Below are 13,535 nucleotides of genomic sequence, written 5' to 3'. Positions count from 1 at the left end.
CGCCCGACCAAAATAGATACGACAATTCTAACTAAATAACTAAATGCCTAATTCCTAACGACAGTAACAAATTACGACTTATAAAAAGGCATGATTACTGGTCAACAACAGTTCATTATCACTTTATTCGAAAAGAACATACTAGAATTTCATTCTTTATTGCATATTCAAAAGGTATCACAATAATCCTTACAACGTGCAAAAAATAGTGTTATAACCTCAACTTTATTCAAAACAACCTGCTGTCCTCAGGGGCTGGTGGGTGGGTCAAAAAATGGCTCTTCGTTCCGTCTCGAGCTCACGTGCAGCGAGGAGGTGCAGCTTCAGAGCACAGGAACAAGAGGATGCTTTCTTGGCTTGTTGCTCCTTTTATCCGTCTTCAGGGCGGGAGTAAACCCGCCCCCGCCTGCCCTGAAGGGCGTGGTGGGCCGCGTCAGTGTCTAGGCCAGCCCACTCCAGGGTGGGAAAAAGGCGCGCCCTGGCTACGCCGCTTCGGGCATACCAGCCGAGACTCGCCTCCCGCCCAAGATGGCTTCCCGGGGGGATCGTGGTACTCCGCCATACGTTCGGGGGGACCAAATGGTCGCCCCTTTCCAAACAGCTGAATATAAGCTTTCCAACTATCCCGGGTTAACAATCAGTAGCACTTCATCATCTGCTATTTCTTCAATAGTATGCTATATATTTAGTGAGCCTATTAGTTTAGTCTTCAGAGCATAAAGTTAAAAATGCCAAGGACATACTTTCAATCCGTCTCCAAGCCAATACTTGATGCTCCTTTAATGTTGAAAATAGATGTATTTTCTTCTGTATCATGTGTATCTCTATATTTCCTTTGAGGGGAAGCTGATAGAATGATTAAATGAATCAATTGCATATAGGTGATGAATTGTTATTTATTGCTAAAACACATGGAAAAAACATTAATGGTTCTAAGTTCTAACACTAAGTATGAAAATCTCTTTTGTATTGTAATTTTTTTAAAGTCATATAAGTTTCTTCATGTTGATATTATATATTTATAACTTCATGGTAAACCTCCGAAATTAAGCTTTCCAAATCTCCCGGGTTAACTATCATTAGCACTTCTTCATATGCTGGACTTCCAGGAATTTGTGCAGACCAGCCTGTTAGCTCAGATGGTTAGAGCGTGGTGCTAATAACGCCAAGGTCACAGGTTCGATCCCTGTACAGGCCAAGTTTAATTGTTTGAAAAAAGATTAATTTTTCTTGTGTCTCATTTTTGACTGTTTATCACCTTGGATCAAACGATGCTTGAAGGATTGGATGAATACATTTGATATAGTTGTAGAATTAATTATTATTCTGAAAGCTCCTGGAATATCTATTAATGGTTCTAAGTTCTAACACCAAGTAACTAAATCTCTTATTTATTGCAATTTATTGAGGTCATTTTTGTTTTGTCTTGTTGATGAAATTTAAAAATAGTTTGAATGTAAACAGCTGAATATAAGCTTTCCAACTATCTCGGGTTAACAATCGGTAGCACTTCATCATCTGCTATTTCTTCAATAGTATGCTATATATTTATTGAGCCTATTAGTTTAGTCTTTAGAGCATAAAGTTAACAATGCCATGAACATACTTTCAATCAGTCTCTAAGCCAATACTTGATGCTCCTTTAATGTTGAAAATAGATGTATTTTCTACAGTATCATTTGTATGTCTATATTTCCTTCGGGGGGGAAGCTGACACAATGTTTAGATGAATCAATTGCATATAGGTGATGAATTGTTATTTATTGCTAAACACATGGAAAAAACATTAATGGCTCTAAGTTCTAACACTAAGTATGAAAATCTCTTTTGTATTGTAATTTTTCTAAAGTCATATTAGTTTCTTCATGTTGATATTATATATTTATAACTTCATGGTAAACCTCCGAAATTAAGCTTTCCAAATCTCCCAGGTTAACTATCATTAGCACTTCTTCATAAGCTGGACTTCCAGGAATTTGTGCAGACCGGCCTGTTAGCTCAGAAGGTTAGAGCGTGGTGCTAATAACGCCAAGGTCACAGGTTCGATCCCTGTATAGGCCAAGTTTAATTGTTTGAAAAAAGATTAATTTTTCTTGTGTCTCATTTTTGACTGTTTATCACCTTGGATCAAACGATGCTTGAAGGATTGGATGAATACATTTGATATAGTTGTAGAATTAATTATTATTCTGAAAGCTCCTGAAATATCTATTAATGGTTCTAAGTTCTGACACCAAGTAACTAAATATCTTATTTATTGCAATTTATTGAGGTCATTTTTGTTTTGTCTTGTTGATGAAATATAAAAATAGTATGAATGTAAACAGCTGAATATAAGCTTTCCAACTATCCCGGGTTAACAATCAGTAGCACTTCATCATCTGCTATTTCTTCAATAGTATGCTATATATTTATTGAACCTATTAGTTTAGTCTTTAGAGCATAAAGTTAACAATGCCAAGAACATACTTTCAATCAGTCTCTAAGCCAATACTTGATGCTCCTTTAATGTTGAAAATAGATGTATTTTCTTCAGTATCATTTGTATGTCTATATTTCCTTCGGGGGGGAAGCTGACACAATGATTAGATGAATCAATTGCATATAGGTGATGAATTGTTATTTATTGCTAAAACACATAGAAAAAACATTAATGGCTCTAAGTTCTAACACTAAGTATGAAAATCTCTTTTGTATTGTAATTTTTCTAAAGTCATATTAGTTTCTTCATGTTGATATTATATATTTATAACTTCATGGTAAACCTTCGAAATTAAGCTTTCAAATCTCCCGGGTTAACTATCATTAGCACTTCTTCATATGCTGGACTTCCAGGGATTTGTGCAGACCGGCCTGTTAGCTCAGATGGTTAGAGCGTGGTGCTAATAACGCCAAGATCACAGGTTGGATCCCTGTACAGGCCAAGTTTAATTGTTTGAAAAAAGATTAATTTTTCATATGTCTCTTTTTTGACTGTTTATCACCTTGGATCAAACGATGCTTGAAGGATTGGATGAATACATTTGATATAGTTGTAGAATTAATTATTATTCTGAAAGCTCCTGGAATATCTATTAATGGTTCTAAGTTCTAACACCAAGTTACTAAATCTCTTATTTATTGCAATTTATTGAGGTCATTTTTGTTTTGTCTTGTTGATGAAATATAAAAATAGTATGAATGTAAACAGCTGAATATAAGCTTTCCAACTATCCCGGGTTAACAATCAGTAGCACTTCATCATCTGCTATTTCTTCAATAGTATGCTATATATTTAGTGAGCCTATTAGTTTAGTCTTCAGAGCATAAAGTTAAAAATGCCAAGGACATACTTTCAATCCGTCTCCAAGCCAATACTTGATGCTCCTTTAATGTTGAAAATAGATGTATTTTCTTTTGTGTATCATGTGTATCTCTATATTTCCTTTGAGGGGAAGCTGATAGAATGATTAAATGAATCAATTGCATATAGGTGATGAATTGTTATTTATTGCTAAAACACATGGAAAAAACATTAATGGTTCTAAGTTCTAAAACTAAGTATGAAAATATCTTTTGTATTGTAATTTTTTTAAAGTCATATAAGTTTCTTCATGTTGATATTATATATTTATAACTTCATGGTAAACCTCTGAAATTAAGCTTTACAAATCTCCCGGGTTAACTTTCATTAGCACTTCTTCATATGCTGGACTTCCAGTAATTTGTGCAAAATCGCCTCTTAGCTCAGATGGTTAGAGCGTGGTGCTAATAACGCCAAGGTCACAGGTTCGATCCCTGTACAGGCCAAGTTTAATTGTTTGAAAAAAGATTAATTTTTCTTGTGTCTCATTTTTTACTGTTTATCACCTTGGATCAAACGATGCTTGAAGGATTGGATGAATACATTTGATATAGTTGTAGAATTAATTATTATTCTGAAAGCTCCTGGAATATCTATTAATGGTTCTAAGTTCTAACACCAAGTAACTAAATCTCTTATTTATTGCAATTTATTGAGGTCATTTTTGTTTTGTCTTGTTGATGAAATATAAAAATAGTATGAATGTAAACAGCTGAATATAAGCTTTCCAACTATCCCGGGTTAACAATCAGTAGCACTTCATCATCTGCTATTTCTTCAATAGTATGCTATATATTTATTGAGCCTATTAGTTTAGTCTTTAGAGCATAAAGTTAACAATGCCAAGAACATACTTTCAATCAGTCTCTAAGCCAATACTTGATGCTCCTTTAATGTTGAAAATAGATGTATTTTCTTCAGTATCATTTGTATGTCTATATTTCCTTCAAAGGGAAGCTGACACAATGATTAGATGAATCAATTGCATATAGGTGATGAATTGTTATTTATTGCTAAAACACATGGAAAAAACATTAATGGCTCTAAGTTCTAACACTAAGTATGAAAATCTCTTTTGTATTGTAATTTTTCTAAAGTCATATTAGTTTCTTCATGTTGATATTATATATTTATAACTTCATGGTAAACCTCCGAAATTAAGCTTTCCAAATCTCCCGGGTTAACTATCATTAGCACTTCTTCATATGCTGGACTTCCAGGAATTTGTGCAGACCGGCCTGTGAGCTCAGATGGTTAGAGCGTGGTGCTAATAACGCCAAGGTCACAGGTTTGATCCCTGTACAGGCTAAGTTTAATTGTTTGAAAAAAGATTAATTTTTCTTGTGTCTCATTTTTGACTGTTTATCACCTTGGATCAAACGATGCTTGAAGGATTGGATGAATACATTTGATATAGTTGTAGAGTTAATTATTATTCTGAAAGCTCCTGGAATATCTATTAATGGTTCTAAGTTCTAACACCAAGTAACTAAATCTCTTATTTATTGCAATTTATTGAGGTCATTTTTGTTTTGTCTTGTTGATGAAATATAAAAATAGTATGAATGTAAACAGCTGAATATAAGCTTTCCAACTATCCCGGGTTAACAATCAGTAGCACTTCATCATCTGCTATTTCTTCAATAGGATGCTATATATTTAGTGAGCCTATTAGTTTAGTCTTCAGAGCATAAAGTTAAAAATGCCAAGGACATACTTTCAATCCGTCTCCAAGCCAATACTTGATGCTCCTTTAATGTTGAAAATAGATGTATTTTCTTCTGTATCATGTGTATCTCTATATTTCCTTTGAGGGGAAGCTGATAGAATGATTAAATGAATCAATTGCATATAGGTGATGAATTGTTATTTATTGCTAAAACACATGGAAAAAACTTTAATGGCTCTAAGTTCTAACACTAAGTATGAAAATCTCTTTTGTATTGTAATTTTTCTAAAGTCATATTAGTTTCTTCATGTTGATAATATATATTTATAACTTCATGGTAAACCTCCGAAATTAAGCTTTCCAAATCTCCCGGGTTAACTATCATTAGCACTTCTTCATATGCTGGACTTCCAGGAACTTGTGCAAAATGGCCTGTTAGCTCAGATGGTTAGAGCGTGGTGCTAATAACGCCAAGGTCACAGGTTCGATCCCTGTAAAGGCCAAGTTTAATTGTTTGAAAAAAGATTTATTTTTCTTGTGTCTCATTTTTGACTGTTTATCACCTTGGATCAAACGCTGCTTGAAGGATTGGATGAATGCATTTGATATAGTTGTAGAATTAATTATTATTCTGAAAGCTCCTGGAATATCTATTAATGGTTCTAAGTTCTAACGCCAAGTAACTAAATCTCTTATTTATTGAAATTTATTGAGGTCATTTTTTGTTTTGTCTTGTTGATGAAATATAAAGATAGTATGAATGTAAACAGCTGAATATAAGCTTTCCAACTATCCCGGGTTAACAATCGGTAGCACTTCATCATCTGCTATTTCTTCAATAGTATGCTATATATTTATTGAGCCTATTAGTTTAGTCTTTAGAGCATAAAGTTAACAATGCCAAGAACATACTTTCAATCAGTCTCTAAGCCAATACTTGATGCTCCTTTAATGTTGAAAATAGATGTATTTTCTTCAGTATCATTTTTATGTCTATATTTCCTTCGAGGGGAAGCTGACACAATGATTAGATGAATCAATTGCATATAGGTGATGAATTGTTATTTATTGCTAAAACACATGGAAAAAACATTAATGGCTCTAAGTTCTAACACTAAGTATGAAAATCTCTTTTGTATTGTAATTTTTCTAAAGTCATATTAGTTTCTTCATGTTGATATTATATATTTATAACTTCATGGTAAACCTCCGAAATTAAGCTTTCCAAATCTCCCGGGTTAACTATCATTAGCACTTCTTCATATGCTGGACTTCCACTAATTTGTGCAGACCGGCCTGTTAGCTCAGATGGTTAGAGCGTGGTGCTAATAAAGCCAAGGTCACAGGTTTGATCCCTGTACAGGCCAAGTTTAATTGTTTGAAAAAAGATTAATTTTTCTTGTGTCTCATTTTTGACTGTTTATCACCTTGGATCAAACGATGCTTGAAGGATTGGATGAATACATTTGATATAGTTGTAGAATTAATTATTATTCTGAAAGCTCCTGGAATATCTATTAATGGTTCTAAGTTCTAACACCAAGTAACTAAATCTCTTATTTATTGCAATTTATTGAGGTCATTTTTGTTTTGTCTTGTTGATTAAATATAAAAATAGTATGAATGTAAACAGCTGAATATAAGCTTTCCAACTATCCCGGGTTAACAATCAGTAGCACTTCATCATCTGCTATTTCTTCAATAGTATGCTATGTATTTATTGAGCCTATTAGTTTAGTCTGTAGAGCATAAAGTTAAAAATGCCAAGGACATACTTTCAATCAGTCTCCAAGCCAATACTTGATGCTCCTTTAATGTTGAAAATAGATGTATTTTCTTCTGTATAATGTGTATGTCTATATTTCCTTTGAGGGGAAGCTGATAGAATGTTTAGATGAATCAATTGCATATAGGTGATGAATTGTTATTTATTGCTAAAACACATGGAAAAAACATTAATGGTTCTAAGTTCTAACACTAAGTATGAAAATCTCTTTTGTATTGTAATTTTTCTAAAGTCATATTAGTTTCTTCATGTTGATAATTTATATTTATAACTTCATGGCACACCTCTGAAATTAAGCTTTCCAAATCTCCCGGGTTAACTATCATTAGCACTTCTTCATATGCTGGACTTCCAGGAATTTGTGCAAAATGGCCTGTTAGCTCAGATGGTTAGAGCGTGGTGCTAATAACGCCAAGGTCACAGGTCCGATCCCTGTACAGGCCTAGTTTAATTGTTTGTAAAAAGATACATTTTTCTTGTGTCTCATTTTTGACTGTTTATCACCTTGGATCAAAAGCTACTTGAAGGATTGGATGAATACATTTGATATAGTTGTAGAATTAATTATCATTCTGAAAGCTCCTGGAATATCTATAATTGGTTCTAAGTTCTAACGCCAAGTAACTACATCTCTTATTTATTGCAATTTATTGAGGTCATTTTTGTTTTGTCTTGTTGATGAAATATAAAGATAGTATGAATGTAAACAGCTGAATATAAGCTTTCCAACTATACCGGGTTAACAATCAGTAGCACTTCATCATCTGCTATTTCTTCAATAGTATGCTATATATTTAGTGAGCCTATTAGTTTAGTCTTTAGAGCATAAAGTTAAAAATGCCAAGGACATACTTTCAATCAGTCTCCAAGCCAATAAGTGATGCTCCTTTAATGTTGAAAATAGATGTATTTTCTTCTGTATAATGTGTATGTCTATATTTCCTTTGAGGGGAAGCTGATAGAATGATTAGATGAATCAATTGCATATAGGTGATGAATTGTTATTTATTGCTAAAACACATGGAAAAAACATTAATGGTTCTAAGTTCTAACACTAAGTATGAAAATCTCTTTTGTATTGTAATTTTTCTAAAGTCATATTAGTTTCTTCATGTTGATAATTTATATTTATAACTTCATGGTACACCTCCGAAATTAAGCTTTCCAAATCTCCCGGGTTAACTGTCATTAGCACTTCTTCATATGCTGGACTTCCAGGAATTTGTGCAAAATGGCCTGTTAGCTCAGATGGTTAGAGCGTGGTGCTAATAACGCCAAGGTCACAGGTTCGATCCCTGTACAGGCCAAGTTTAATTGTTTGAAAAAAGATTAATTTTTCTTGTGTCTCATTTTTGACTGTTTATCACCTTGGATCAAACGCTGCTTGAAGGATTGGATGAATGCATTTGATATAGTTGTAGAATTAATTATTATTCTGAAAGCTCCTGGAATATCTATTAATGGTTCTAAGTTCTAACGCCAAGTAACTAAATCTCTTATTTATTGCAATTTATTGAGGTCATTTTTGTTTTGTCTTGTTGATGAAATATAAAGATAGTATGAATGTAAACAGCTGAATATAAGCTTTCCAACTATCCCGGGTTAACAATCGGTAGCACTTCATCATCTGCTATTTCTTCAATAGTATGCTATATATTTATTGAGCCTATTAGTTTAGTCTTTAGAGCATAACGTTAACAATGCCAAGAACATACTTTCAATCAGTCTCTAAGCCAATACTTGATGCTCCTTTAATGTTGAAAATAGATATATTTTCTTCAGTATCATTTGTATGTCTATATTTCCTTCGAGGGGAAGCTGACACAATGATTAGATGAATCAATTGCATATAGGTGATGAATTGTTATTTATTGCTAAAACACATGGAAAAAACATTATTGGCTCTAAGTTCTAACACTAAGTATGAAAATCTCTTTTGTATTGTAATTTTTCTAAAGTCATATTAGTTTCTTCATGTTGATATTATATATTTATAACGTCATGGTAAAACTCCGAAATTAAGCTTTCCAAATCTCCCGGGTTAACTATCATTAGCACTTCTTCATATGCTGGACTTCCAGGAATTTGTGCAGACCGACCTGTTAGCTCAGATGGTTAGAGCGTGGTGCTAATAACGCCAAGGTCACAGGGTCGATCCCTGTACAGGCCAAGTTTAATTGTTTGAAAAAAGATTAATTTTTCTTGTGTCTCATTTTTGACTGTTTATCACCTTGGATCAAACGATGCTTGAAGGATTGGATGAATACATTTGATATAGTTGTAGAATTAATTATTATTCTGAAAGCTCCTGGAATATCTATTAATGGTTCTAAGTTCTAACACCAAGTAACTAAATCTCTTATTTATTGCAATTTATTGAGGTCATTTTTGTTTTGTCTTGTTGATGAAATATAAAAATAGTATGAATGTAAACAGCTGAATATAAGCTTTCCAACTATCCCGGGTTAACAATCAGTAGCACTTCATCATCTGCTATTTCTTCAATAGTATGCTATATATTTAGTGAGCCTATTAGTTTAGTCTTTAGAGCATAAAGTTAAAAATGCCAAGGACATACTTTCAATCCGTCTCCAAGCCAATACTTGATGCTCCTTCAATGTTGAAAATAGATGTATTTTCTTTTGTATCATGTGTATCTCTATATTTCCTTTGAGGGGAAGCTGATAGAATGATTAAATGAATCAATTGCATATAGGTGATGAATTGTTATTTATTGCTAAAACACATGGAAAAAACATTAATGGTTCTAAGTTCTAACACTAAGTTTGAAAATCTCTTTTGTATTGTAATTTTTTTAAAGTCATATAAGTTTCTTCATGTTGATATTATATATTTATAACTTCATGGTAAACCTCTGAAATTAAGCTTTCCAAATCTCCCGGGTTAACTATCATTAGCACTTCTTCATATGCTGGACTTCCAGTAATTTGTGCAAAATGGCCTGTTAGTTCAGATGGTTAGAGCGTGGTACTAATAACGCCAAGGTCACAGGTTCGATCACTGTACAGGCCAAGTTTAATTGTTTGAAAAAAGATTAATTTTTCTTGTGTCTCATTTTTGACTGTTTATCACCTTGGATCAAACGATGCTTGAAGGATTGGATGAATACATTTGATATAGTTGTAGAATTAATTATTATTCTGAAAGCTCCTGGAATATCTATTAATGGTTCTAAGTTCTAACACCAAGTAACTAAATCTCTTATTTATTGCAATTTATTGAGGTCATTTTTGTTTTGTCTTGTTGATGAAATATAAAGATAGTATGAATGTAAACAGCTGAATATAAGCTTTTCAACTATCCCGGGTTAACAATCGGTAGCACTTCATCATCTGCTATTTCTTCAATAGTATGCTATATATTTATTGAGCCTATTAGTTTAGTCTTTAGAGCATAAAGTTAACAATGCCAAGAACATACTTTCAATCAGTCTCTAAGCCAATACTTGATGCTCCTTTAATGTTGAAAATAGATGTATTTTCTTCAGTATCATTTGTATGTCTATATTTCCTTCGAGGGGAAGCTGACACAATGATTAGATGAATCAATTGCATATAGGTGATGAATTGTTATTTATTGCTAAAACACATGGAAAAAACATTAATGGCTCTAAGTTCTAACACTAAGTATGAAAATCTCTTTTGTATTGTAATTTTTCTAAAGTCATATTAGTTTCTTCATGTTGATATTATATATTTATAACTTCATGGTAAACCTCCGAAATTAAGCTTTCCAAATCTCCCGGGTTAACTATCATTAGCACTTCTTCATATGCTGGACTTCCAGGAATTTGTGCAGACCGGCCTGTTAGCTCAGATGGTTAGAGCGTGGTGCTAATAACGCCAAGGTCACAGGTTCGATCCCTGTACAGGCCAAGTTTAATTGTTTGAAAAAAGATTAATTTTTCTTGTGTCTCATTTTTGACTGTTTATCACCTTGGATCAAACGATGCTTGAAGGATTGGATGAATACATTTGATATAGTTGTAGAGTTAATTATTATTCTGAAAGCTCCTGGAATATCTATTAATGGTTCTAAGTTCTAACACCAAGTAACTAAATCTCTTATTTATTGCAATTTATTGAGGTCATTTTTGTTTTGTCTTGTTGATGAAATATAAAAATAGTATGAATGTAAACAGCTGAATATAAGCTTTCCAACTATCCCGGGTTAACAATCAGTAGCACTTCATCATCTGCTATTTCTTCAATAGGATGCTATATATTTAGTGAGCCTATTAGTTTAGTCTTCAGAGCATAAAGTTAAAAATGCCAAGGACATACTTTCAATCCGTCTCCAAGCCAATACTTGATGCTCCTTTAAAGTTGAAAATAGATGTATTTTCTTCTGTATCATGTGTATCTCTATATTTCCTTTGAGGGGAAGCTGATAGAATGATTAAATGAATCAATTGCATATAGGTGATGAATTGTTATTTATTGCTAAAACACATGGAAAAAACTTTAATGGCTCTAAGTTCTAACACTAAGTATGAAAATCTCTTTTGTATTGTAATTTTTCTAAAGTCATATTAGTTTCTTCATGTTGATAATATATATTTATAACTTCATGGTAAACCTCCGAAATTAAGCTTTCCAAATCTCCCGGGTTAACTATCATTAGCACTTCTTCATATGCTGGACTTCCAGGAACTTGTGCAAAATGGCCTGTTAGCTCAGATGGTTAGAGCGTGGTGCTAATAACGCCAAGGTCACAGGTCCGATCCCTGTACAGGCCAAGTTTAATTGTTTGTAAAAAGATACATTTTTCTTGTGTCTCATTTTTGACTGTTTATCACCTTGGATCAAACGATGCTTGAAGAATTGGATGAATACATTTGATATGGTTGTAGAATTAATTATTATTCTGAAAGCTCCTGGAATATCTATTAATGGTTCTAAGTTCTAACACCAAGTAACTAAATCTCTTATTTATTGCAATTTATTGAGGTCATTTTTGTTTTGTCTTGTTGATTAAATATAAAAATAGTATGAATGTAAACAGCTGAATATAAGCTTTCCAACTATCCCGGGTTAACAATCAGTAGCACTTCATCATCTGCTATTTCTTCAATAGTATGCTATGTATTTATTGAGCCTATTAGTTTAGTCTGTAGAGCATAAAGTTAAAAATGCCAAGGACATACTTTCAATCAGTCTCCAAGCCAATACTTGATGCTCCTCTAATGTTGAAAATAGATGTATTTTCTTCTGTATAATGTGTATGTCTATATTTCCTTTGAGGGGAAGCTGATAGAATGTTTAGATGAATCAATTGCATATAGGTGATGAATTGTTATTTATTGCTAAAACACATGGAAAAAACATTAATGGTTCTAAGTTCTAACACTAAGTATGAAAATCTCTTTTGTATTGTAATTTTTCTAAAGTCATATTAGTTTCTTCATGTTGATAATTTATATTTATAACTTCATGGTACACCTCTGAAATTAAGCTTTCCAAATCTCCCGGGTTAACTATCATTAGCACTTCTTCATATGCTGGACTTCCAGGAATTTGTGCAAAATGGCCTGTTAGCTCAGATGGTTAGAGCGTGGTGCTAATAACGCCAAGGTCACAGGTCCGATCCCTGTACAGGCCAAGTTTAATTGTTTGTAAAAAGATACATTTTTCTTGTGTCTCATTTTTGACTGTTTATCACCTTGGATCAAAAGCTACTTGAAGGATTGGATGAATACATTTGATATAGTTGTAGAATTAATTATCATTCTGAAAGCTCCTGGAATATCTATAATTGGTTCTAAGTTCTAACGCCAAGTAACTAAATCTCTTATTTATTGCAATTTATTGAGGTCATTTTTGTTTTGTCTTGTTGATGAAATATAAAGATAGTATGAATGTAAACAACTGAATATAAGCTTTCCAACTATCCCGGGTTAACAATCAGTAGCACTTCATCATCTGCTATTTCTTCAATAGTATGCTATATATTTAGTGAGCCTATTAGTTTAGTCTTTAGAGCATAAAGTTAAAAATGCCAAGGACATACTTTCAATCAGTCTCCAAGCCAATAAGTGATGCTCCTTTAATGTTGAAAATAGATGTATTTTCTTCTGTATAATGTGTATGTCTATATTTCCTTTGAGGGGAAGCTGATAGAATGATTAGATGAATCAATTGCATATAGGTGATGAATTGTTATTTATTGCTAAAACACATGGAAAAAACATTAATGGTTCTAAGTTCTAACACTAAGTATGAAAATCTCTTTTGTATTGTAATTTTTCTAAAGTCATATTAGTTTCTTCATGTTGATAATTTATATTTATAACTTCATGGTACACCTCCGAAATTAAGCTTTCCAAATCTCCCGGGTTAACTGTCATTAGCACTTCTTCATATGCTGGACTTCCAGGAATTTGTGCAAAATGGCCTGTTAGCTCAGATGGTTAGAGCGTGGTGCTAATAACGCCAAGGTCACAGGTTCGATCCCTGTACAGGCCAAGTTTAATTGTTTGAAAAAAGATTAATTTTTCTTGTGTCTCATTTTTGACTGTTTATCACCTTGGATCAAACGCTGCTTGAAGGATTGGATGAATGCATTTGATATAGTTGTAGAATTAATTATTATTATGAAAGCTCCTGGAATATCTATTAATGGTTCTAAGTTCTAACGCCAAGTAACTAAATCTCTTATTTATTGCAATTTATTGAGGTCATTTTTGTTTTGTCTTGTTGATGAAATATAAAGATAGT

The 13,535-nt window shown here is 32.9% G+C and overlaps 3 non-coding genes across 3 annotated transcripts; all 3 read left to right on the top strand.

The window, feature by feature from the left end:
* The first annotated feature begins 8,031 nt into the window (after positions 1–8,031).
* TRNAI-AAU (transfer RNA isoleucine (anticodon AAU)) lies at positions 8,032–8,105 on the top strand. The gene has a single exon. It is a non-coding gene; the product is annotated as a tRNA-Ile (tRNA).
* A 2,515-nt stretch (positions 8,106–10,620) lies between these two features.
* Positions 10,621–10,694, top strand: TRNAI-AAU (transfer RNA isoleucine (anticodon AAU)). The gene has a single exon. It is a non-coding gene; the product is annotated as a tRNA-Ile (tRNA).
* A 2,515-nt stretch (positions 10,695–13,209) lies between these two features.
* On the top strand, positions 13,210–13,283 carry TRNAI-AAU (transfer RNA isoleucine (anticodon AAU)). Its single transcript has one exon. It is a non-coding gene; the product is annotated as a tRNA-Ile (tRNA).
* Positions 13,284–13,535: the final 252 nt, after the last annotated feature.

This window comes from Lissotriton vulgaris, chromosome 4_1 (assembly GCF_964263255.1).
Source record: "Lissotriton vulgaris chromosome 4_1, aLisVul1.2, whole genome shotgun sequence".
Lineage (NCBI taxonomy): Eukaryota > Metazoa > Chordata > Amphibia > Caudata > Salamandridae > Lissotriton > Lissotriton vulgaris.
This window is presented reverse-complemented; position numbering and strand designations above follow the sequence as displayed.